This window comes from Elephas maximus, chromosome 15, assembly GCF_024166365.1.
Source record: "Elephas maximus indicus isolate mEleMax1 chromosome 15, mEleMax1 primary haplotype, whole genome shotgun sequence".
NCBI lineage: Eukaryota > Metazoa > Chordata > Mammalia > Proboscidea > Elephantidae > Elephas > Elephas maximus.
The window spans coordinates 72,710,650-72,738,625 of NC_064833.1; the positions used below are offsets into that span (position 1 = coordinate 72,710,650).

Sequence of the window (27,976 nt, forward strand, 5' to 3'; positions counted from 1 at the left end):
GATTTCATTTCAGTGACTGTCCCAGTAAAGAATGACATCATCCCATTCTTTTTCCTTGACCTCCCCTTGTGAGTGTTCCCTAGCTCCCACCCCCATCAGAATCAAACTGCTCCTCCCATCCCCAGGGAAATAGTCTTTTTTCCTGTTAACTTCCTGCCAGAAAGTATTACTACCATAACCAATTTTCTACAGGAAGAAAAAACCAAACCAAACCTTTGCCATCCAGTCAATTATGACTCACAGTGACCCTATAGGACAGAGTAGAACTGCCCCATAGAGTTTCCAAGGATTCGAATTGCTGACCTTTTGGTTAGCAGACGGGAGCTTAAACACTGCACTGCTAGGGCTCCTCTAGAGGAAAAATAACGTTTTTTTCCTCTGGTCAGTCCTTTGATCTCTCACCATATTGGACAAAGCACTGTTTGTCTGGGAGCTAAACAAGCCTGAGAGGGCAACCTGCTCAGACAAGTCTCCAAACCGAAAACTCACTGCCATCAAGTCAATTCCAACTCCCAGTGACGCCAGAGGGTGTCCAAGGCTGTAAATCTCTACAGAAGCAGACTGCCACATCTTTCTCCCGTGGAGCTGCTAGTGGTTTTCAGTGACCAACCTTTTGGTTAGTAGTCGATCGCTTTAACCATTGCATCACCAGGACTCCAGGCAGGTCTCTGTTGGGTGTTAATAGAGAGAAGGCAGCTCCAGATGGCACAGCCCGAATATATGAGATGTTTCTCATCACATTGGAGTTTGGCATTTTCTTTAAATACAAACTCATTGGCTTTGAGGATATACTGCATAAACAGATTCATTTAACTATGTATATACTAAACAAAAACGAAACCCATTGCTGGTGAGTCAATTCCAACTCATGGCGACCCTACAGGACAGAGTAGAACTGCCCCATAGTGTTTCCAAGGAGTGCCTGGTAGATTCGAACTGCTGACCTTTTGGTTAGCAGCCGTAGCTCTTAACCACACCACCTGAGTTTCCAACTACATATATACAAGTGTGTAAATTTGTGTGGTTGTAAATATTAACACTCATTTGTCATTGACATTTGTATTGAAGACTCACATGTGGAAGGATGACACAGGAGAAGATGTTAGCTTAAAAACTGGCATCAGGATGCAACGAAATTGAAAGGCTGCATGAAGGAAGGTACTGACTGTGCTTTTTGGAGTGTTAGCTCTTAAAGGAAAAAACTAAAAGTACCTTATGTGTTACATATCCAAGCAGTGGAACATGACACCCAAATTTAAAACCAACTATGGTCACTATGAGTCAGAATCGACTTGACAGCAACAGGTTATGGAGACAACAGGAGTCCCTGGGTGGTCCAAATGGTTAACATGTTCAACTCTTAACCAAAAGATTGGAAGTTGAAGTCCACTCAGAGGCATCTTGCTTCCAAGGCCTGGCAATCTACTTCTCAAAAAATCAGCCACTGAAAACCCTGTGGAGCACAGTTCTACTCTGACACATGGTGGAGTCACCATGAATTGCAATCAACTCCACGGCAACTGGTATGAAGACAACGCAGAAAATGCTACCTGTTTTGATATAAAGTGAAAAAAATCGGAACAAAATTATATATTCTTCATGTTTCCAATTATGTAAAATATTAGGTTGAGTGATTAAAGTGATCAACTGCTAAACAAGGTGATGACAGTTTGAAATCACCAGCGGCTCCAGATAATTTTAGCTGTTTTTAGGGTCCACACTGATTCCTTGAAAAAAATGTAGCTTATTATTATTGTCTATGGACAATTTAACAAGTCACTTACATTTAAATTAAGGCACTTAACTTAAATAACTAAAATCATGTAAAAAAAAAATGCCAGGTGGCATAACTAAGGTACATTTACGATAACATTTTCCATCCTAACTAGACATCAACAGGGCAAAGAAAGGTGGTAATTTTCTTACAAACAGCACAGTCACTGTTCTAAGTTACTCAGTCTGTGTGCACCAAGCCTCGTCCTAGTGCCCCATGGCAGTGCAGGAGGCACAATAGCAGCCATTCATATTTTGGCAGGTGTATTTCAAGCTAAAAACCAGGCTCCCCCTAAAATAACAGCCTGTTCCACAAGCGTGAGCATTTTGATGAGAACCTGCAAAATCTCCCCCAAGCTGAAATGTAATTATTCTTTTGGTATCTCATTGTATGAGAATATCGCTCATATCCGCCCAGAACAAGAGAGAATCTTTTGGCAATCTGATGACCAGAAGATTCTCCGGCACCTTCCGATATTCATTTATAACATCTCCTGCCTCTGTTCCTTGGGTTATGAATTTTGGAGGTGACAGCAAGTTGTTTCTAAAACTGGAGAAATATTAAGTGGAAGAACTTTATAGCCAGATGACATGAGCAGAGGACCAGGCAAAAGTGCATGTAACAGCAAGGGAATTTGGAATTTGGAAACCTTCATGCCCATTACAGTGGTCCTTATTTTATGTACCTGACCAAGCACACAAAAAGAGGAACTGCTGCTTTTTAAAAATTTTGCTAGATTGGAGGATTCTGGATATATCAATACAGGTGTGGTGGTGGCAAGTCACTCAGTTGCTTATCTAATCCAGCTCAAATGATGGACTTCGATGAGGTGGGGCAGAGCTCTTTGTAGCCGGCAGTCAGTCAGATACTACCTTTGAGTTTTCCAGGCCAAAGATGGAAAGAACAAACTGGAGTCAGTCCTCATAGCGGGTACACAGATTTCTACGCAATAAGTGCCCTGTGTGTTTAAGTTTAGCAAGTGATTCTAACTTGATTCAATATGGTAATAAACACTCATTTCTATTTTTCCACAATAAAGATATACCTAGAAATGAAAAGGATATAACACTTAAAGCGGTGAAATTATCCATTAAAAAAAGAAAAGTGTAAAATGGAAGATTACAAGCCAGATAATAAACAACATGGCATTCCAGAAAAGTGACAGATGCTGTGAAAAAGCAGGTCTTCAATGGCCTCTTGGGAAGATACATGGTGATCTCCAGTTTTAAGTCATTTTGTGGCCTCTTCTACAGTTTAATTTTAAATGGAACCATACTGAAGGCCATTGACAGAAAAACTGATGCATTGGGCTAGAGGTTCATAAAGAAAAAGTTGGGCAAACTGACTCAAGAAGATTGAAAAAATAAAAGCTCTTAAGAAGTCACAGTTCTACTGTTTATTGAGCTTGTTCTTAAATAGATCTCTCTCTTTTAGTTTCTATTTTGCAATATTTTCTCACGTCTTCTACTATTTGGAGTTTTGAAGTAACCCCCCACCAAAAAAAACCCATTGCTGTTGAGTCGGTTCCGACTCATAGAGACCCTATAGGACAGAGTAGAACTGCCCCATAGAGTTTCCAAGGAGCACCTGGCGGATTACAACTGCCCAACCTCTTGGTTGGCAGCCGTAGCACTTAACCACCATGCCACCAGGGTTTCTGTTTTGAAGTAGGAGGCCTAAATTTCAATACATCTTCTCTTAGAGGGTGGTGGGAGCTGTTACATGGAGATACTCCAGACTATCTGCCTGCAAAGCTCCAGGAATTACAGAAAAAACACTAATGCTCGTGATTTTATACTCTGCATATACTCCCAGCCATTCCCCTTCTTAACTTGCCATTTGTGGTATGAAGACACAATGTTTAGTTCCATAGGTATGGAGGAGAGAAGCTGGATAAGACAACCCTCAAAAGACAAACCTGAAATCCAGGCCAGACTTGTTGAAGATTTTGTTTTTGTGTATGTGCGGTTCCTAAACTTTTCAGTGATTAGAGGATTTATTCCAAGCCAACCTAGGCCAACACAAGGCTAGAGTGAAAATTAAGCAAAAAGTAATGATTTTGAAGAGCTGCAAGTGAAACCAAGAGGAACTCAACAGTCTCTATTGCATTAGTTTTGGCTGGGGATCGAGTGGGACAACCTTTACAGTTGATATTTGAGAAAAGACTCGTGGGAACATAACCATGGTCAAACTGCTGAGGTGGGCCTTCAGAACTCTCCCTGGCTCCACCACACTCTTAGGCCTAATGTTTATCTGGTTGAGGCAAGAAACTGTGAAGAAGACAGGTGACATTTGTAGAGTTTTCAGTCCTACACTACAGAGTACTTGGGGAGGACCAAGAACATGGCTGGCCTGCCTTTCACTGCCTCCCAAATTCCCCAGAACTTCCTGAAAAGCTCATGAGATGCTAATGTCATATGATGGTTTCCTGTCATTCCTGAGGATTGATTTTATGAAATGGCTCTGCCACATTTAAGGCCCCTTTTAGCTCTCTCAGCCAAGAAAGACAGGAATGCTATAGGAAGGTGAGAATCATCTATCTAGTCCTCAATGTCAGCTACTTCTTATAATTCCCTATCTGTAAAATGTTCCCCATTTCAAGTTACATAGAGTGTTCAAGGGACCCTTGGTTTAATCAACCTGGAAATAAATATTTGATACGAGTACCTTTGAAGATTTTCTGCAATTATTCTGCCTTGGAGAACCTGCATGTCATTTGCCAAGTCCACCTTCTCCAGATGATGATGGGTGGTCCTCAGCACCTACAACGGAACAAAGCAGAAGTGCTGTCACTTGCATTTTATCAGCTATTTCTCCCACCTTTCAGATGTTGTCCTTTCAGAGCTTCAAAGGGGGACACCATTAAGAATATTGTTCTCCAAATCTCATCCAGACTGATTTCCTGACACTCACTCACAAGAGTCTTAGAAGCACCGTGGATAAGCCAGTCCTTTTGCAGAAGTCTCCATTTTGACTCCCTCTTCCATTACAGCGATTTCATATTATTTAATCTTTGACTGTCTTTCATAGAACCAATAAAGAAAAGTTTCTTTTTAAAAGTTACGGAGTGGTTCAAGGTTAAGGGTTGAGTGATGTCTAATTTCAGGTTGTGAGGCCTATTTTAAAGGAAAATGCACTGGATCATACAATCTTCTAAAGTTGCTGCAAGCTGTTATTTGATGACTAGCGAAGCAAGCAATTACAATTGGTTAAATTTGTTTAGATTCTGCACATAAGTTGAAAAATATAAGCTACTGACATAGATTTAGATACTCTGAATAAGGGAAAGCATCCATTTTAATGCCTCAGGTATTTGGTAATACAATCTTACTGCCATGAATAACACATTTTACCATACATACTTTACATAATAGAATAGGAAAATGGCCCTGTTGTTGTTTAACAACTCACAATTTCCTATAAGTTTTTTTAAAAAATATTTTCCCTGTCCATGTAAATATTAACGTTTAATAAAGTATTTCATTTGAAGCTTACATGTTGCTTACAGTTACATGTTGATATACATGGTGTACAATCCAATGAAGAGTAAAAAGAGGTGACCTTTTGCAAAATTCATGTTTTTTTTTCTTGAAGATGGCTGAATTTGACTACTCAATGTAATCCACCCAGGTATTACTGAATTGTGTTTGTGCAAGTCAGCGATAAAAGGCATATTCCTTCGTACATTTTCAGAAAGCTGCTAAGAGTATAAATCCTTATTTATTTTTCCTATGCCTACCTAGGAACACGGAAACCCTGGTGGCGTAGTGGTTAAGTACTACGGCCGCTAACCAAGAGGTCAGCGGTTCGAATCCGCCAGGTGCTCCTTGGAAACTCTATGGAGCAGTTCTACTCCGACCTATAGGGTCACTATGAGTCGGAATCGACTCGACAGCAGTGCATTTGGTGGTTTGGTTATATTTTACTAGGTATGCCCCAAAAGCCAAACCCACTGCCATAGAGTCGATTCTGACTCATAGTGACCCTATAGGACAGAGTGGAACTGCCACATAGAGTTCCCAAGGAGCACCTGGCAGTTGAACTGCCTGACCTCTTGGTTAGCAGCCGTAGCACTTAACTAGTATGCGAACAGGGTTTCTGGGAAAACATAGAGCCTAGTACTTCACAAGGAATCCCTGGGTGGTGCAAACAGTTAACATGCTTGGCTGGTAACCAAAGTTCAGAGGTTTGAGCCCATCCAGGTGCCTCAGAAGAAAGGCCTAACAATATACTTCTGAAAAATCAGCCACTGAAAAATCTACGGAGCACAGTTTTATTCTGACACACACAGTCACCATGAGCTGGAATCGACGTGATAGCAACTTATTACTGGTCTATAATAAAAAAAAAAAAAATTTATTTTTTCAAAGGGGCATCTCAGAGGAAGTGGGTGTAGAATATTTCTGTGGACAGGCCTGGACTCTCTTCTTCTGTCTTGAGGTGACTCAGGTTGAACTTGGATTGTCCCCAGTCCTTTCCTGTCTGGGAGCGTCCCTCTCACATTGAGCTGCTGCAGCAATGCCTCTCAAGCTGGCCTGTTGCAGCAGTGCTTATCTTCCTCCAACACCACCCTTATCATGTCTCCTTCCACGCCAGACAGCAGGTAAACTCCTCTGCCGGTCCCCACCCCCGTCATCTGGTACACCCACCCAACCCACTTCTCATTTGGAAAGTATGTGAATTCTCGAGAACTTTTATCACCTCTATTTCCATGTCTCTGATAACATTAAAAATTATTATAAGCATCACACAGATGCCCACTTTTCAAATACATTTTTGGAGGACATATATGTGTTTGGATTGATAATTACGCACGGCACCTTGTAATCTCCTGAAGTGAGGTTTAATGTGAATATGAAGCTGTAAGTATCTGGCTGTACTCATGCTGGCATAGCCTAATGTCAAAATAAAATAAAAAAGCCCATTGCTGTCAAGTTAATTTGGACTCATAGCAACCCCATAGGATAGAGGAAAATTGCTCTGTAGGGTTTCCAAGGAGCGGCTGGTGGATTTGAACTACCGACCTTTTGGCTAGCAGCTGAGCTCTTAACCACTGTGCCACCAGGGCTCCCAATACCACACAGATCATTTAAAAAATATATATCATTAACTAATAAAAAATAATTAGGTAACACTCATTTCATGGGGCTTAATATCAGAAGTTTTTTTTTAATATCAGAAGAGCAGCATCCTTTCTGCAACTGTTGTGCATATGTTCCTGGAGGCAGTAGATTCTGGAGCTAGATGCCTCAATTCCAGGTGACAGCATTCACTGGCTATGTAATCTTGAGCAAGTTACTTAATTTCTCTATGCTTCAATACCGTCCTCTGAAAAATGGGGATTAAACATAGCCTATACCCAACAGGGTTGGTGTGAGGATAACATACAAACATCAATGTAAAGGAAACTTAGAATAGGTTCAGCACACAATAAATGTTCAATAAACACTGGCAATCGTTATTACTGGGGTTGAACTTTTTTAAATCAGTAGCAAAGATACCAAGGTTGGTGGCGGTTCAGTGGTAGAATTCTTACCTTCCATGCAGGAGACCAGGTCCCATTCCTGGCTAAGGCAGCTCGTACACAGCCATCACCCATTTGCCAGTGGAATCTTGTGTGTTGCTCTAATGCTGAACACGTTTCAGCAGAGCTACCAAACTCAGACAGACTAGGAAATAAAGTCTGGCAATTTACTTCCAAAAACCAGCCAGTAGAAACCCTACAGATCACAACGTCCTAATGCCATTGTACATGGGGTCGCCCTGAGTCAGGGGTTGACTTGATGGCAGTTAACAACAATAAAGATATCATTTTCCTCACAGTGGTCATTTGCAATCAAAATGCATTTTCCTAGAACGAGGTGAAAGCTTTTATAAATTGTATAAATGGAGCCTTAGATTTAAAATGCTAATGCGTGGTACAATAACGTAATATTGTAATTGTTACAGGCTATTGAAGAACAGAGGCAGCCAGAATACCCACCTGGAAAGTGTACACACACGAGCGTCCACTATTTCCTGACGTGCGGTATGAAGGTTTATTCGCTAGGTGAGATAAACATGAGAGTGACTGCACTCTTAACTGCTCTCTCAGTTCTGCAGTCTCAGACCATGCAATGCACTGCATGAATGTTCTTTCTTTACATGTGCCAACTTGTAACAGCTCATTATAAATAAACATAGTAGTAAATATGCAGGGACAGGTTTTTTAAATTATAATAGTTTATTTTTCCCCCAATTCCATGAATGAATACTTAGTTAAAACATGTTTATTATTCTTTAGTTTCAACAAAACAGCATCTAACTTAATATTATCAATTAGAATGGTATTGGTTTCTGGTTTTGTTTATGTTTAATTTGTTTATGTTTGGGGGCTTCAACGATATCATTATATTAATGGAGACTTATAGTTACATAAATAGAATTAAAGGAATTCATACCTAATTTATTTGTACTTACTCAAGTGACATTTTAATAGAAAATAATATAAGCTAATAACAGGACCCCATGGTGCACCGCTCAGGTTTGAGAAATGCTGCAGGAAAGCACCCATCAACCTGGCATCCTCAAGGCCCCCCCAGTGAGGGACACATCATGCTTTCATTTTTGCTGCTCTTCTTTACTTGGAAGTCTGCCTTTCTCCCCTCCACGTATTAAAATTCTAAGTGATGCTCTAGGATCGACAGAAGTCCCATTTCCCAACAACCTCAATTCTCATTAATCTCTCTCACCTGAACACCTAAAATCTGTGCTATGCAATGTTGTACTTAGTTATAATACTGTCCTCTTTTATTGCTGTTGTGGGTAGTGAGCTTGTCTCTCCAGCCAGGTTTTAAGATTCCCAAGAGTGAGGGCTCTACCTTGAGCTTTGACTACATTGTATACCCTAAGTACAGTGTGGCGCCTGTACCACACATGATTGCGCACTGCTGTACTATATACTGGAAACCCTGGTGGCATAGTGGTTAGGTGCTACAGCTGCTAACCAAAAGGTTGGCAATTTGAATCCACCAGGCACTCCTTGGCAACTCTGTGGGGCAGCTTTACTCTGTCCTGTAGGGTCACTATGAGTCAGAATCGACTTGACGGCAACAGGTTTGGTTTGGTTTTATACTATATAGTCAGAATCGGGGTCACATACTGCTTCTTGACTTGTTTTGGAGTGTGTTCAAGTTTCGTTCTGAAATATCTAATCTGAGATCCTGAACCGTTCCTCAAGCAAGAATGAAGTGCTGGCCCATGCCCCTAAAGCTAGACCACACACACTTGGATGGAATAGGGAACCACTGGCCTAGCTGTGGATCATTTTGTCTTTCATAAGCCAGACCTATGATATTTTCTGTATGAAATGACTCAGCACAAGACCTAGCTACAAACAAATAGATATTTAGATAGATGGACAGGCACAGAGAAAAAGAGAAGAGCGAGAGAGAGGGAGAAAAAGAAAGAGAGAGACATATCCTATGAGTCTCTCCATTTGTAAAACGAATAAGATTGAAGGCCTCCCAAGTCCCTTGCTGTTCTAGTATTCTGTAAAATGTTGACATGTATACCCATTCATCTGACATTAACATCGATACATAAGTGTGTGTGCCAGAAGTTCACCTGCTGATAATATGTCGGGAAGTTAAGTTTGATAGTTTAAGAGCCGCACTTTAAAAGTTTGGTTTGGCTTCTAGCTCTGCATTAGAATGTTATTGCACTTAGCACTTATGAATCCCTGCTATAAAGCAACTAGATGACTGAACTTCAAACTCTCTTGGCTTTCTTGGTTGTTCAGAAACTGAGCTGCATTTCCTGGCTCTCAAGCTTCATAAACTTAGCAAATTTCGCTGCAGAGAAATGTCATTAAAATAGCAGTCCTCAGTGGGAAACACTAGCTCCATTCAGAGTTAGTGAAATGCTGAAAAAGTAAGTGATATTTTTAAACTGTGAATTGGAGGCATTTTGCTATTCTGTGACACATGGAGACATTTAGATAGATGTGTAGGGTAAATGTTTGTTTTTCTTATGTCCAAACCAAACCCGTTGGCATCGAGTTGATTCTGACTCATAGCAACACTATAGGACAGAGTAGAGCTGCCCCACAGGGTTTCCAAGGCTGCAATCGTTACAGAAGCAGACTGCCGCAGCTTTCTCCCATGGAGGAGGTGGTGGGTTCAAACCGCTGGCATTTCAGTTAGCAGCTGAGCACTTAACCACTGTGCCACCAGGGCTCCATTTTTTCCTCATGTCCTTTAATTGTCTCGTAAAAGTGGCCTTAGCCTTGTTGCTAAAGTCCCTTCAGTCTTCGCTCCCTTTGCCTTGGAAAGCAATAATCAGTTCCAAATTGCTTTCCCGAAGGAGTTGCTGGAAGATTCAAAATGTCCTCATTAAAAAACTTGTGCTGAACGGCACAAATCTTGCCATTGTGGAGGGTGCACGCATGTGGGACTATTACTTCTTGCACAATGACATGAGACCAGAAAACATGTGAACAGGAAGCCAAACCCAAGAGAAAATTGGGGAGCTGCCAGCTTTCTGTGGAGCACAGAAATGAAGCAAACTCCAGCAGTCCTCTGGACTCAGGTGTCTGGGGGGTCTGCACAGCTGTGACCTATCTGTTCTTCAAACCCCACGTAGATGAGCACAGTGGCTCAGGCAGCATCCCGCCTGGAGTAAATCACTATGTCAGCAAACTCAAAAAGACCATGAATAGGGTAGCACTTGCTTATGAAGCCAAGACTTTAAATGGCTCAAGTTACCTAAATGTGGAATGGCAAACACCATATATGGAAACTCAGTATGTTCTTCATACTTTCTATCGTGCTAATGGGAATTCCCCCCAAATATATCTTGCTCCTTCTTTAAATAATAAACTTTCCCATGATGCAAACTCAACTGACTCTTAAGTATATATTTGGTGATTTTTTTGCATAGCTGAGATGTTAACAGTTCCTTTCTGGAAGTCTTCATTATTTTATGGCAAAAGCATTTGAGCAAGAATAGAAACCCCTTTTACTATTTCAAAAGCCAAAGAGAATTTCTGACGTTTCCTGAGTTTTGAAGTGAGGCATCAGAAGCCAGATGGAATCCAAATTATAACCAAGTACTAGCTTTCTAATAGCAATTAATGCCCCTTATGTTCAGAGGTGGAATCTTCTTAAATCTATTTTAGAATGTGTTGGTACAGTGCACTTACCAGAAAGAAATATTACAGGACTTTGCAAGACTAGCCATAAAGTCTGAGGCTAAACCCCTTTGGTAATAAATAGCATTAGCTCTGAAGTGTTCAGGTGGGATAAGGACTCTGAAATCCAGGAAATTCTATAGAGGCTTTGCCACAGAAGATTAAGTGCAGAGCATAAAAGGGTAAAAGGGTATGAGAAAACTAAGGTTATCAAGTAATCAGACCTCAAAGATTTAAAATGTCACGGCTTCCTGTCTGCTAATCAAGTTGCTTTCTATTCATTCTAAAAGTTAAAATTCTCCCAGTTGCATCTTTTAAAAATTAGCTAACATTACCCCTCCTTCTACACCATTTGAGAATGGTGAGTCCAATTTTGGAAGACCTCATCAGTCACACTAAAGAAGGAAAAACTGGTTATAGGCTAAGAATGACCAGGTAAGAAATCACATTCTCCGCTTTAGTCTTAGAAGTTACATCTTCTTTACTTTGGTCTCTGAGTGGGTGCCCTAAGTCAAGGGAAATGAAAAATCCCTGCTAAGGAAAGGGCTTCTTGATGAATAAGTACTAACGAATGTGTGTTCTTTAGAAACAATTATTCTACTAGCCCACAGATATTTTTTGTAGCCTGTGTTCATTTCTGAAGAGTCAAAGGAAGTAAAAATTGTTCTCTTTGCAAGTATACATAGCTCTTGTTAATTAAGACTGCCCTATACATGGCCTTCCTCTTGAAAAGTTAGTGGGAAAACACTCAGTGATTCAAGGCAATTCAGAGCCCGGTGAGCTCAGATATTGCTATTTCTTGGAGGCACTGAAGTATATTAGGGAGAGAGTCCAATCTTTGTTTCTCCCCCAAAATTTCAAAGAGAAAAAGCAGAAGCGTAAGACTTAAAAAAAAAAAAAAAAAAACTTTATTTTTACTCATTGTTATAATCTAACCTCTTACTCACATCTCAAACTCAATTTACACCAACAAACTCAATCTCCTAGAAACCTGTCCTTCCTCTTGTTTAATTGTACGTCATTGGCGCTACCCAGGTGCCCAAACCCAAGGCTAACATTATAGATGTTTTCTTTTCCTTCATTCCCTTTATCCTGACCCCAAGTCAAGTAATTTCTACCTTCTAAATATCTCTGGAATCTGTGTTCTATTGTCCACTGCACTGCTTTGTCTTTGCCATTACTCACTTGAGCACAAGAGTCTGTCGTTAACTAGTCTCCTAGTTTACAGCCTTGTCACCTCCTAGGTCTTTGCCCAAAACACATTCCATACTGGATACTAGGTGATTTACATAACATTTTTATAAAATGAAAATCTAATCACATCTATTCTCAGCCTTCTCAGGCTCACTCAAAATCCTCCCATGTCTGCTCATTGATAAAGGAGTGACCCTGAAAAGGATCCTGAAAATAGATCCTAATAAAGTCAGACTTGGGTGAGTTAGGGGAGTCACTGGGTATGCAAACTCTCAGGCCTTAACTGAAAGATTGGAGGTCAAGTCTACCTAGAGGTACCTTTAAAGAAAGGCCTGGCAATCTACTTTTGAAAAATCAGCCCCTACAAACCCTGGGGAGCATAGCTCTATTCTGACACACACAGAATTGACTTGACAACAACTGGTAACGGGTGGCAAGTTAGAAGCTTGTTCCACAATGTTTTTCCATCATCCATATGGGCTCGCTACAAACAAGTAAACAAATAAAATAGTCCATTGAACCAAATAGGGTCTTAGTGATGCACTTGATCTATGCTTAGGTGCAAGATCCTTTTCTTGATGTGAACCAAAACAAACACTTTTGCAGACCAGGAGGAGATCTCTGGACCACAGTTTGATTTTCACTAGATTATTACATTCAAATGCTGACTAATCTTCAGTATCCACCCCCTCCCCTGCAAGAGTCAACATTTTAGCACCAATGGAAATGAGTTTCCATTCTCATTCTTTCCTACACCTCTCACTCTCCAGTGCCCTTCTCTTCACTTGGAATGTCCTTCCACCCCTCTTCTGAGGGGCAATCTCCTGCTTATCCTTTCTAAAAAAATAATTTATTTCATTTTTGTTGTTATTATTGAGAAAATACACAGAACCAAACCCAGTGCCGTCGAGTCAATTCCAACTCATAGAGACCCTGGGTCAGAGTAGAACTGCCCCATAGAGTGTCCAAGGAGCGCCTGGTGGATTCGAACTGCTGACCTTTTGGTTAGCAGCCATAGTACTTAACCACTAAGCCACCAGAGTTTCCAAAATACACAGAACATAGACCAATTCAACAATTTCTATTTGTACAATTCAGTGACAGTGATTACACTGAGTTGTATAGACATTCTCACTCTCCTTTTCTCAATTGTTCCTGCCTCATTGACATAAACTCACTGTCCCCTAGGTTTTCTGTCTATCTTTTGAGTTGCAGTTGGCAATTTGATTCTATATAGATAGGCCTTAAAAGAGTGCAATGCTCAAGGCAGACATTCTTTACTAGTTAAGCTAAATTATTGTCTGGTTTTAAGAAGACTTCAGGGCATATTCTTAGTTTAAAGTTTAAAGATTGTCTCAGGGCAATAGTTTCAGAGGTTTATCCAGCCTCCATGGCTCTAAAAAGTATGGATTCCATGAGAATTTGAAATTCTGTCCTGCATTTTTCCCCTTTTGATCAGGATTCTTCTATTGACTCTTTGATCAAAATGTTCAGTAATAACAGTCGGGCAATGTTCAGTACTTCTGGTCTCAAGATAAAGGGGGCAGTTGTTAATGGAGGCAATTAGCCATATATTCCATTTCCTCCTTCTGTTCCTCACTCTCCTTATTCTTCTGTTGCTCCAGGCGAATAAAGACCAATTGTTGGACCTTGGATGGCTGCTTGCAAGCTTTTAAGACCCCAGGCACCACTCAACAAGCCAGGAGGTAGAAAAGAAGCACTAAACACATTATTAGGTCAATTAACTGGGATGTTCCACGAAACTATGACTCTAAACCACCCAACCAAGGAACAAATCCCAAGAGGCGCTTGGTTGTACATAAGTAGCCTCTGTAGCTACTCTTTTTTGGGCGGAAGGGTCATCATTTTAAATACTATCACACAACTTGTGTCAATTCAACTTTTTACAGGGTACATCTTATTGAAAATTACATTAATCAGCTACGCAACACACTCTTAATCAATGAGATTTTTTCATCACTGTACACCAAAACTCAGTACTCCATAAACAATAACTTACCCCCCTTCCTCTTTCCTCCTACCCCTGGTAGCCACTAATAAACTTTGTTCTCTATGTATTTGCCCGTTTTTATTTTTTTATACAGGTGTGGTATAAATAGTATTCCGTTGCATGTATGTACCACATTTTGTTGATCCATTCATCTGTTCATGGGCATTTAGATTGCTTCCACCTTTTGGGTATTGTGAATGAACACTGACGTACAAGTCTCTTTTTGAGTGTGTTTTCAACTCTTCTGGGTATACACCTAGGAATGGAATTGCTGGATCATATGATGGTAGTTCCATTTTTGGCTTTTTGAGGAGCTGCCACACTGTCTTCCACAACAGCTATGCCATTTTGCATCTACCAGTAATGGATAAGGGTTCCAATTTCTCCACATCCTCATTAACATTTATTATTATTATTATCTTAGCCATCCTAATGGGATTGAAATATCTCATTGTGGTTTTGATTCACATCCCTCTGATGGCTAATGACACTGAACATCTTTTCATGTGTTTGGTGGCCATATGGATCTCCTTTTTGGTGAAATGCCTATCCAAATCCTTTGTCCCCTCCTGCCTATTCTTTAAAACATAATCAACATCAACTTTGCACAAGTTCCTTTGACTTTCACTAGTTAGAGATAATCATCCTGGCCTCAGTTTTGCCACTTAATCTTGAACACACTTCTATTTTTACAGGTATTACACTGTTATGGTCCCTGGATGGTGCAAGCAGTTAATGTACGTGGCTGCTAACGAAAAGGTTGGAGGGTCAAGTCCACTCAGATGTACCTGGAAGGAAGGGCCTCGCGATCTACTTTGAAAAATCAGCCACCGAAAATCGTATGGAGCACAATTCTACTCTGACACACATGGGGTTACCACAAGCTGGAGTCAACTCCACGGCAACTGGTTTATACCGTTACGAAAATGATCTATTGTTTCGGTCTGTTTCCTCAGACTGTGAAGTACTCCAGGGCAGTTTCTTAATCTTATTCAGTTTGTATCACCAGAGCTTAATAGAATGCAATACATAGTACATGGTCAGCAGATAAATAGACGAATGAAAGATTACAAATAGAGTAAGTGGAAAAGCTCTAAGGTTGATTGAAACACTGCTATTTTCAGACATGGTATTAGATATTTTACATATATTACTTCTTTTATAATTTTTGTTTTTTTTAGTCCTTTCAAAAATCCTCTTCTTGGGGGTAAACAGTATTGGTCTTACTTTATAGATGTGAAATCTGAGGCTCAAAATCTTACAAAGCCTGCCCCCGGTCATAAAGCTAGATAATGGCAACGCCAAGCCTCAAATCCAGATCTCATCAAAGTTTGTGTTCTTTCTACTCTGATTGAATATGCTTTGAAGCTAATGTTGAGATTATGTGGCTAATCTTTTTAATCAAATTAGCTAGAGTTTAGAATTTAGTGTTGACAGATCACTCTTAAATGTAGGGGTAAAAACAACTAGAATCCAGTCTCATTTTCAACTTTAATTATGCCTTAGGTTTTCTTAGAGGCCACAGAGCATTCTATGTGGAAATTTTATTTAAAGAGAATCTTAAAACTAGACATCATTTCAATGTCTCCTGTTTTTGTTGAATAATAAACAACTATTTCATCCTGAAATTTAATATGAAATTTCTCCACTTAGTCCATTTTGGATATTATACTCTTACATAAAATACTGAGTATTGAATACATACAACAAATGTAAGAGTTCAGGATAATTACACACACACACACACACACACTATATGTGGTTTTGACATGTGTTTATCCAAAGATAAAGACATATAAGCACAGTGGCTTGATCGTAGCACCATGGCACTGAAAGTAAAATGATTTAATTTTCTACATTACTTAAAAAAAAAAAAATAGCCATTGACCTGGAGTTGATTCTGACTTACAGTGACCCTATAGAACAGAGCAGAACTCCTCCACAGGGTTTTCAAGGAGCAGCTGGTGGATTTGAACTGCTGACCTTTTGGTTAGCAGCCAAGCTCTTCAACTTTGCACCATTATTAGCAATTTATATTTCAGTTTTCTTACCTGAAATATCAAGATAATAGTTTTCTGCATCTCACAGGGCACCAACTTATCATAGTTTTATAAATGTAAATTGCACAATTACCCAAAATAGAACTTAATTTTCTTGGCCTGTTCAATTAGCAAATCATACTTCCTAGCTTTCTGTTAGAGTCTTAAATTCACCTTTCGTGAAAGGCTGTTTTTTGAAGTAATAAGCATCATATCTAGAAAAAATGCTCTGCTAATTCAGCATTCTTTACAGAAGAATAGTTTAAAAGCAGGGTTTTGCTCATACTTAAGAAGTTAGTGTCTACTTTTTCTTTAATATTTAGATTTTTCAGCCATGCAGTGAAAATTTAATAAAAATTCACATTTCCACTATAGTTACAGGATTTTGTTTACACAAGCCAGTACAAGTTTCAAGCCTACACTGAAAGAGGGGACTTATTTCATAGTGTGAAAAGAAACTTTCAACAGTTATATCCGATTGAAATTGTGGGCGATAGAGGCAGAGAAACTGAAGATCAAAGTTCTTGCATAGTTTCTTGTTGCCCTACACATCAGGTGAATAGCCAGTGGTCTCTAGGGTCAGGAGATGGAGTGAGGTGTGTGTGTGCGTGTGTGTGTGAGAGAGAGAGAGGAGATGGAGTGAGGTGTTTGTGAGAGAGAGAGGAGATAGAGCAGGGTGTATGTGTGTGATGAAGCAAGGGATGTGTGTGTGTGCATGTGTGAGAGAGGAAATGGGGCAGGATGTGTGTGTGTGTGGCGATGGAGCGAGGGACATGTGCCTGTGTGTGTCTGTGTGTCTGTGTGTGTATGCAGAATAGCCAGACATAACCAAGACTGTGAAAACGGCCAATTTCGCACCTTGCCTGGGTGTTATTTAGTTAAATGACTTATCAACAGAAACCTATTTCCACTCCTATTATTGTTAGGAGAGACCAAACTGGGTGGAGGGCTTTGGCCAGAAACATACTTTTTCCATTCTTTACTTTTTTTTTTTTTTTAAGAATCTGAATGAGGGAAATGATTCTAATGTATAAATAATGGGAAGGTTACCAGGGCAGCGAGGAAAAGTTTTTCCTCTTTTCAAGAAAAAGCAGAGCATCATACTTACAAGAGCCGCCTTCAGAATCTTCTCTAGAGAAAGAGCTCTGGGAGGAAGGGATATGCAGAGAAGCAGAGATAAGGTGGCAGCGGGACTTCCTTCCTCCTGCGGAGGGCGAGAGTCATTGTTTCTTATCTGCTCTGACCTCGGCGGGGCAGCGCGAGGAGCCAGGAAGGCCTCGCCTCTGATCCTCCCGCCCTCGCCTCCGGCCTCTCGCCCCGGGTTTCCTATTTGCTGATAACGCCGCCCGGCCTGACAGCGGCCCGCAGCTTCATTGGGGACGGTCTGTGAAGTGCTTGCAAGCTGAGGAGGGTTATATAAGCCCGCGTATTATTATCATCACACACCCCCATAGAACCCAGGCTGCCAGACAAACAAAAGGCAGTTCCAAGAAGAGGAGGAGCAGAGGCAGAAGTTACACTGGGGGTGAATTTCGGGACACTGCTGCACTGACTGGAAAAAATAAAAAAAGGCAACTCAATCTGTGAGTGCAAACCTCGGCAAACAAACAGGGAGCTGCAGCTGGCCGGCTGGCGGCGGGAGAAGGCCCCGGGCGGTTGGAGGCTGGGACGGCCAGTCAGGGTTTCCAGGCGTGCGGTTCCGGGCGCCCGGCACGGGCACAGAAGCCGCCTGCGGCAGGACGGAGTGGATGAGGAAGATGTGGTAACTGGAGAGGCTGGCGTTCCAGAGACCAAACCCCAAAGTAAACCCACTGCCGTCCAGTCGGTTCCCACTCATAATGACCGTGCAGGACAGAGTAGAGCTGCCACATAGGGTTTGCCAGGCTCGAAGTCTTCAGGAAGCAGACTGCCATATCTTTCCCCCGCGGAACAGCTGGCGAGTTGGAACACTTTAACCACTGCGCCACCAGGGCTCCTCTCCAGAGAGAAAGTGCTTAGTAAACACGGAGTTTCTTAGGCCCGGCCCAGGTGCTCCTGCTGCTTTTCTTTTTTCTGGTTTCTTGTTTTCCTAATGATGGTTTGCAATGTGTTCCTCGTGCCAGGGCCGAATCCTCCATTTTCGTTCTCTGCTCTTTTCCCTGGGGGAGCAATACACCCAGCCAGAAGGTTCTTTACACCAGAGCTTGGGTCATCTGAAGAAGCTCCAATTTAGTGTGAGCACCAACCTCCCCCTCCCCGCAACTTACTACCTCATATTCTCATTAGATTATTATTATCCTACCCTGTTCCCAGCACTGCTCCCCAACAGGTAAAGGAATTCCCTTTCCCAGCCCTCAAAGCCCGGTTTGTGGACTATTTCTCACTTCCCACCTCTGAACTCTCCTGCCAGCAGCCCATTAGAACATGAATCATTCTAAAGGTGGCTCTGCTGCACCTTCATTTTCTATCTTTATCCACATCCAGCCTCCTCAGCATGGCCTGCCCTCCAGCTCATTTCCTTCAAGAGCCTGGTCAAATCTCCAACCCCTCACAAAACCTTTCCTAAATTTCCCCTTAAAAAAAAAAATTTTTTTTTTTTTTTTTTCTCTGTGGTAATTCCTTATGTGTTGTCGGTGCTCTAGGTTCGGGGCCTCGTGTTTTTCTCCACGGATCCTAGGACAGGGTCCTGCACAAAGCAGGTGCTTAATGCGTGTTTGGAGTCCCTGGTTGGTGCACATGGTGAATACTCTTGGCTACTAACCCAAAGATTGGAGGCTTGAGTTCAACCAGTCACCTGAGAAGAAAGGCTTGGTGATCTACTTCTAAAAAATCAGCCACTGAAAACTCTATGGAGCACAGTTCTACTCTGACACACGCGGTGTTACCGTGAGTTGAGATTGAGTTGATGGCAACTGCTGTAATGAGCGTTTATTGAATTTAACTGACAACTGACTTGTTCTTAACCTGAACCATCAGTCTGAGTGAAAGGTGCCACATGGGCTTAGGTAAAAGCCACCACACAAGTCAAGTATTGATGGTGGCTGGAGCTGTACAACAGGTACATGAGGGCTTGTAGTCCTCCCTACTTTGTGTATGTTTGGAAATCTTAAGTTCTTAAAGAGAGCCTTTATACAACACAGAGAGGAGCGCCTAAATTTCACTTCAGTCGGCTTCCTTTAGGAGGCATGTTTGTGAGGGAAAAAACAATGCTGATACGTGCTGAGCCTCTGCTACTGCACAGTAAACCACAAAAACATCCATTGCTATCGAGTCCATTCTGACTCATAACGACCCTACAGGACAGAGTAGAGCTGCCCCATAGAGTTTCCAAGGAGCGCCTGGTGGATTCAAACTGCCAACCTTTTGGTTAGTGGCTGTAGCACTTAACCACTACATGAGGGTTTCCCTACCACACACTAGAGGACATATCAAGTTAAGCTTACTTTACAGGCTGCCAGGGAAATTCTCCAAAGGTGAGATTTTCATAAATTGCAGACTTCTGGGATCTGCTTTAGGAGGGAATTCCTCCACTATTGAAGGAATGCAGCTTATCACAACAGCAGCTCAAGAAATGAACAACAGTTCTCCGGTGAATTGCTTTATGATACGGGGTAGCCCAGGCTGTCAGGTACTGAATTTCTTGTGGCTTTGTATTAAAGTGCTCCTGGTGACATTTCCCTTGTTATTCTTTGGCAAAAGCAACATGCTTTAAATTCCATCTGTGGTAGTTGGGTCAGCCATGGTGTCATTTAAGAGGCTTGGGGTGTGTCTACACAGTACATGCTCCCCAGTGCATACAGAATATTCAGTGAATTAGAAGAATTTTCCCGCCTCCACTAATGTGGAACAATAAAAAAAAATTCAGGTTTTAAAGAAGAATTTTAGCCTCGAGTTCTTGAGAGTTTGGCTTCAGGAATCACAGAGGTTTCGTTGCAATTTAGTATTCCTAATACAGGGTCTTCCCCCTTTTTTTTTTCCCCTTCAAGGCAGAGTCGTGACCTTTATTACAGCTACCATTTATGAGTACCTACTGGTTTTACCACCACCTGTCTGTCAGTTTGTTGGACACGGTGGCTTGCATGTTGCTGTGATGCCAGAAGCTATGCCATTTGATTTAGGACATAATACTGGAGCCATTATTCCTTGGAGAAGCTGGAGAAGAACACACAGGGACCCACAAAGACTCCCAAGGACATATCAACTGAGTCCTGAGGTGTAAAGACAATAACTAGGACCATCTTGGAGAACATCTTTTAGGGAAACTTTCACATAAACAAATTGTAACACACAGTACAAAAGACTTTCCACTATTAGCATTAGTGAATAGTAAGATTTGTTGGGCCAATGAAGACTCTCCTGACTGTCATTACCGAAACCTGTACCAATGATTGTTAAGAAAGACTGTTCAAAATGTAGAATCACAGTGACTTCACAGTTTTAGCCAGTCTGTGAAAAGGTGAAGCTTTCAATGGTTTTGCCCATTTGTAACGTTAATATTTACCGATGATTCCGTAACGTTCCTTGGACCCAGGCAGACATGGCTGTGGCAGTATGCTTGTCTGTTTTCCCACTCTTGTTTATTCGGTAATATTCCTCGAACAGACATGGCTGTAGCAGCATGCTTGTCCGTTTTCCCACTTTTGTCTGTTCTGTAATATTTCTCGAACTTGGACAGACGTGGCTCTGGCAGCATACTTGTCCATTTCCTACTTTTGTTTCTTTGAATAGATACTGAATAAAACCTTTCTTTTTGCTTTACTAAACTTTATGGTGTTTTAACCCAAGAACACACTATTTCAAATACTAGCAGGATCACCCATGGTGGACAGGTTTCAGGCAGGCTTGCAGACTAAGATAAATGAGGAAGAATGACCTACTTTTGAAAATTAGCCATTGAATGACTCATGGCTCACGTGCACTGGGAATATCATCAAGGAGGGACTAATCGCTGGGGGAGACTATGGTGTTTCGTGAAGTAGAGGGCTAGCAAGGATAAGAGAGACCCTCGGTGAAATGGGTTGGCACAATATATGCAACAATGGATTGGCAATTGTTAGGATGACACAGGACCGTACTGTGTTTGGTTCAGTTGTAGATAAGGTAGCCATGAGTCAGAGCTGATATGATGGCAGCTATCTATCTGGGGCCTTGGTGGAGAAGTGGTTAAAAGCTATGGCTGCTAACCCAAAGGCTGGCAGTGTGAATCTACCAGCCGCTCCTTGGAAACCCTGTAAGAGTTCTGCTCTGTCCTATAGGGTCACTATGAGTCAGAATAGAATCAATCAATCAATGGCAACAGGTTTGGTTGGTTTGGGATCTATCTATCTATCTAATAGGTATCTATGTATCTAACTAGGTTGCAGGCACTGGGTTAAATGTTTTGCTTGCATTCTTAACCAAGAGATCATTCTAAGATAGAGCTACTTTTAGCTCCACTTTACAGATGCAGAAACTGAGTCTGAGCATACACTTTAGGAAGTGACAGACTAAGAGCCTGACTCCATATTCTATGATTTTTCTACCATGCCAAAAGCTGGAAGGAAACTTAGTTACTATCTCATCTGCTGGTTTTCCAACTCGGTTCCATGGAGACCTAGGTTTTCAAGGAGGTGCTTCAGGAACCTTTGGGGTGTGGGGAGGGGGCAAATGTGAGAGGGAGAGACAGCAGGTCTGCAGGGCTTGGGCTCCAATTACTTGATTCAAATGAAGAAGCTTCATTTCTATCTAATTTATGGAGTGACTTTTAGATTTTGTTTGAAACAAGGGTTTGCTAGTGAGAAAAAATATTTAAAAACTTCTGATCTGGTTTTACTCCTTATCATTACAAAGTTACAGAGTTTGGAGTCCAGAGAGTTTAAATGCCTTGACCAAGGTTTTATAGTTAATGTTGCTGACCCAGGCATAACTTGAGATTCTCAGGCTCTGCCTGAAGCCACTGGCCTCTCCCTGTCCTTTATCTTCTCACTTGTTAAGTCAGGGTGTAAAGTTCAAGTCTGCAGCAAGGTTGAGCTCTCTGATCTCATTATGTTTCCTGACCTTATCCTCCTTCAAAAGCACAAAGTGGGAACACCTTCACTTTGGCAAGCTGGACCATTTTTTGGCCCCTTGACTACAGTCTGAAGTTGGTCAACATTTACCTCCTGACAAATCATAATCAAGTGAAGGGCTGAATATGTAATTTGTCTGGAGGATCTAGAGCTCCTTCCTCTTTTCATTCTAAGCAAAGTAGCAGTGAAGTATACTTCTGCGTGAAATCATCTCACTAATTATACAGACTTGGCCCAGGAATCTCTTGCTGGAGAAGCTGCTTAAACCCCATGTTTATCAAAACAGTCAAAAGTAACTCACCACCACCCCCCCACCACCCCCACCCTCCCACCCCCCAGACACCATAGGTATAGGGAAGACATTTCTCTCGAGAGGTCAGAGGTAGCCAAGGGAATGTGAGGTCACACCAGCCAGCATGGCTGGTCAGCACACTTGTAGGACAACCAGGCACGAAAGTATTTATAGAGTATTTGCAGAGAACAATTACCAAACATCCCTTCCTTTGGAGTTTTGCTACGTGTCAAGGCTATTTGCAAATAGAAATGAATTTTAACTGAAATTATGTCAGCCAGAACCGGCGTTTATTAATTTCAAGACCCCTGAGCTTTTCCATCTGCTCTTTTTAATTTTTATCATTGTCACCTGGAGATTTTGGGGAGCAATAGATTTGTTCTATTTCCTGGGATGGCTTAACTGCAGCTCTGCCTACAGGCAAAGGAATAAAAAGGTGACCCTTCCATCCTTTCTCATTTAAATCTTTACTAACTGCATTCTTTCAGTAAAGTGTGGCTGAAAGAATTTTTCTCATCTCCACAGGCAAGAGATTACAATAAACAGATCTTTTTTTTTTTCCTACTGAAACATCCTAATACTCAATATATTTCCAAATTCTCAAACCCAGAAACAAAGCCCTAGATGTCATTGCTTTTCCTATTCAAGAGACTTACAGTAGGAAGGTCATGTTTGTACTGGACTTTGGTTTGAAATTAATCTTCTTTTCTCTTCACCATTTCTATAGAATCCAAGCACTTTATTATGGAGTCATTTCTGAATATTAAATACTTGTCATTCTTGAACAGGGATCTAATCTTTCCTTTATGGGAAGCCGGAAGGAAGTTTTATGTGTGGAGAAACGGAGTTGTGGAACTTGAAAATCATTGCCAGGGCATGTTGTTGTTTTGGTTGTTGTTAGGTGCCATCAGTCGGTTCCCACTCATAGCCACCGAGGTTGTGCTCACTCATCGACATGTTTTCCTCCACTTATTTTTAAGCTACAAAGTAAAAATGTAAATTGTTTCATAAGCAGCACATCCTTCATTCTCAACCATTGAATGTGTTAATTAAAAGCTCGTTTGCATTCTACCTTATGAAAGAGCTTTATAGATTAAATAAATATATTCAAACCCCACAACCAATCTTCACATGGAGGCTGTACTATAATCACCTCCCTTCTCTTCCATGTAGTACCTCAGACAGATTAAAATATATTCTTCGTTCAGCTGAACAAGAGTTTACGTAAACTTTGTTGCTCATCAAAACTCTATTTTAGGAGTGGGAAATTTTTTTTTCAGAGATAAGATTCTGCCTGTAAGGTCTTATGGTAAGAAAAAAAAAAAAAAGGTGCTATTGAGTCGCTTCCAATCACAACAAATAGTCTTCATTCAGTTTCGAAACATTTTACCAACATACATACAGTATTGGCTTTTATGTGATTACAGAGTCTAGGCAAAGCCCTGCACCCCTGCTTCAAAGGATTCCTCACTTGACTAATTCTAAAGAGTAAATTCATTTTCTCATCATTTGTGGGGTTTAACAATAGAAAGGCTGACACAGCAGCATTGCTAAAATGACAGCTCACTTCTATTCAAGGAGAAGGAATTTGTGTTAATATTCTTAATGACCGGCATCTTTACGAGAAATGTGAAATCATTTATCCTTAGCAACAGCCTGACCAGGATTAAAAAGTATTTGTTTCTTAGAACAGAAATAATCTGTCAGGAGACATTATTTAGCCTGATGCAAATTAACTGAATAAATTGGCTTACTGTAGCTTCCTAGTTATGGCTTGTGGATTCCAGTTTGTTAAAATCAGTTTGAAATGAAGGAGGATTTGAAGAGGACCTTTCAAGAAGTGATCCCACATGCTGATGGTGGAAAAGATAATATACTTGTCTGATAAATTCCTTCCCATTTACCACCAGTTTTTGTAAATGATTGAAGAAGCAAAGGCATGTAAATCAAACAAAAAGACATTAAATAAGCTTGTGTTTGCTGTTGTTGCTGCCAAGTTGGGCCTTGCTCATGGCGACCCCATGCACGATGGGATAGAACTGTCATGATCCATAGGGTTTTTATTGGCTGATTTTTGGCCTGTCGTCCTAGTCTACCTTCTTCTGGAAGCTCCCCTGAAATCTGTTCAGCTTCATAGTGATACACAAGCCTCCACTGCCACACGGGTGGTGGCTGTACTTGAGGTGCATTCGCCGGGAGTCAAACTTGGGTCTCCTGCATGGAAGGCAAAAACCCTACCAGTCAACCACCATTGCTCATGTCTGTCTTGCTTATTCAGAACAACAGTGATAACAGCTCGTGAAAACGCGGAGCTGTACTTTCATTGCCCTATATGCTAAATAACCAATAGCATTTTCGATGGGGGATTGTTCAAATGGTCCCCTCAGGGCTGGCTTGGGCAGAGCCCAAAGGACAAGTCTAAAAGAGATGAGCACTTCAGTAGGACTTAACACACCATGGATAGACCAGCCTGTGTGTTCTGTAGGGAGTTGTTCCATCCTAATGGACACAATGTTGCACACCAGTTAACAAGCTTTTTATTGGAATCTCAGACTTCTCCTCATTGCTGGCTTCACAGCAAACCTTCATGTAGCTCTTCACCAACAGGCCTAGTAAATTGTGGGAAGAAGTACTTTATCAGAATAGGAATTTTAATCAGTCTGGGGAAAAAAAAGGTGGAAATTGCAGGAAAATGTAAACTGCCCTCATGTAATTAATGACTAGGTTTTCTATTGATAGCATTTATACAGAACTGTCTCTTTTTTTTAATTTTCATTCATTTATTTTTTTGTTAAGAATCTACACAGCAAAACATATACCAATTCAACTGTTTCTACATGTACCATTTTAGAACTTTCTTTTGAGAAACACATGGATATTTGGAGACAAGCTTGGATTCTACAGAAATGGTGAAGAGAAAAGTACTTAATTAGAATGGCTAGTATAGGAATGTGGAACTAGGGTTATCATTGCTGATGTTAGATAGATCTTGGCTGAAAGGAGAATACCAGAATGATATATACCTGTGTTTTATTGACTATGCAAAAGCATTTAACTATGTGGCTCATAACAAATTATGGATAACATGGCTAAGGATGGGAATTCCAGAACACTTAATTGTACTCATGAGGCACCCGTACATAGACCAAGAGGCAGTTATTCAAACAGAACAAGGGGATACTGCCTGGTTTAAAGTCAGGAAAGTTGTGAGTCAGAGTTGTATCCTTTCACCATGCTTATTCAATCTGTATGCTGAACATATTATCCAAGAAGCTGGACTGTATGAAGAAGAACGAGGCATCAGGATGGGAGCAAGACGTATTAACAACCTGCGATATGCAGATGACACAACCTTGCTTGCTGAAAGCGAAGAGGACTTAAAGCACTTACTGATGAAGATCAAAGGCTACAGTCATCAGTACGGATTACACCTCGACATAAAGACAATAAAAACCCTCACAACTGGACCAATAAGCAATGTCCTGATAAACAGAGAAAAGCTGGAAGTTGTCAAGGATTTCATTTTACTTGGATCCACAATGAACACCCATGGAAGCAGCAGTCAAGAAATCAAACTACTTATTGGATTGGGCAAATCTGCTGCAAAATACCTCTTTATAAAGTATTAAAGAGCAAAGACGTCACTTTAAGGACTAAGGTGTGCCTGACCCAAGCCACGTTATTTTCCAATTGCCTCGTATGGATGCGAAAGCTGGACAATGGATAAGGAAGCTCAAAGAACAATTGATGCCTTTGAATTATGATATTGGTAAAGAATATTGAATATACAATGGACTGTCAGAACAAACAAATCTGTCTTGGAAAAAGTACAGCTGGGATGCTCCTTAAAAGCGAGGATGGCAAGACTTCATCTCACGCAATTTGGACATATTATCAGGAGGGACCAGTTCCTGGAGAAGGACATCTTGCTTGATAAAGCAGAAGATCAGTGAAAAAGAGGAAAACCCTCAATGGGATGGATTGACACAGTAACTGCAACAGTGGGCTCAAGCATAATGAGGATTGTGAGGATCGTGTGGGACTGGGCGGTATTTCAGAACCAACTTGATAGTACCTCACAACAACTGTATAGGAGAAAAGGAGCCCTGGTGGCCATAAGGTCACTCTTAGTTGGAATCGACTCAATGGCAACAGGTTTGGTTTGGTTTGGTGGTACAATAGTTAAGCACTTGGCTGATAAATAAAAGGTTGGCAGTTGGAACCCACCTTGTGGCTCCAAGGGAGAAAGGCCTGGTAATCTGCTTCTGCAAAACTTTACAGCCTAGGAAACCCTACGGGGTAGTTCTACTTTGTAACACATGAAGTCTCTATGAGTCTAAAATCAACTCGATGGCACCCAACAACAACAACACTATAGGAATAACAAAGCCTGAAAATGACTAGCTGTGTCTGGCATGGCCTGGGGTAGGTGCTCAGTATCAGTCAGTTCATCCTTCATTTTCTGATACTCTTTGGTGTTCACTTCCTGTAGCACTAGCTCAATATTATTTGCCTGGAGTGAGCCAAAAATGTCCTATTGCCTTTTCAGTGAGCATTAGCCAGGGGGTGGCCCTAACAACTGTTGCCTAGGTTTCTGTATTTAAATATAAATATTTAAATGCTATAAAGGGAAAATCATAAGAATCTTTTCAAAAAGACGGTGGTTGATAATCATTAATAATAACTTGAATAATTATTGCTGTGACTTTAGCCTCGGGGGTGGGGGGGTCATTTAGTGAGATTAGGGAAACTCAAAGTGTTGGGGATGGTGTTAGAAATCTGAAGAAAGTCTGTTGATAGAAAACTGTGAATTAGACACAGAAAAATGGACAGAGAGAACATCCTCCAAGAAATTCAGTATGTGCTAAATCCAGTTTGTCACCGCCTATCTTTTTGTAAGCTGGTGGAAGAACAAATTGCAAATGCAAAAACATATATGCCCAAGAGCAGGAAGGCACTGGGGAAGAGGGGGGGACAGAGACAGGGCAGAGAAGGTGAAAAGCAAGCAGGAGGGATGGGGAACAGAACCCAGGACACAAGCTGTCCCAGAGGCTGCAGTCTCATAGAGATGCTGACAGAGATTCACACAGGGAAAAAAACCTTAGTTCTGCAGACTCTGCAGGGACCATGTCTGTGACTGAAAGGGGAATTAGTAAGAACCAGAGGCTAAGGGTCAGAGCCTAAGGGAAGGATAATGGGCTGCAAAGGTAGTGATAACTGGGAGCGCCTGAAAGGAATGGCTTCAGTGCTTTAGACCTGTGCCAAGCTGCGTAACATGAGGCACAGTGCGCGACTGACTTCCATGAATGTAGTTTTTACTCTGAAATTTCCTTACATTGCAGTAATGTTAAGCTATGCATTTAAGGTGTCTATGTGCTGTTCTGGAATGGACAAGTAGGACAAAGGTGGTATCACTGTAGACGGAAAAGAGTTAGGGAAGGGGTCCCCTCAACACACGATTTTTGCAACTC

At 41.2% G+C, this 27,976-nt stretch overlaps 1 protein-coding gene across 4 annotated transcripts in view; it reads right to left on the reverse strand.

Moving 5' to 3' along the window:
- SULF1 (sulfatase 1) overlaps window positions 1-27,976 on the reverse strand; it is a 224,025-nt gene that overhangs the window by 159,572 nt on the left and 36,477 nt on the right. For 3 of the 4 annotated variants that reach the window (XM_049853529.1, XM_049853531.1, XM_049853533.1), the window contains one exon: window positions 4,442-4,536. The gene's annotated coding sequence lies outside the window, so the exon portion shown is untranslated. Of the gene's footprint in view, window positions 1-4,441; window positions 4,537-17,295; window positions 18,359-27,976 lie in introns of those variants that run through there. The other variant, XM_049853530.1, reaches the window with a different exon arrangement.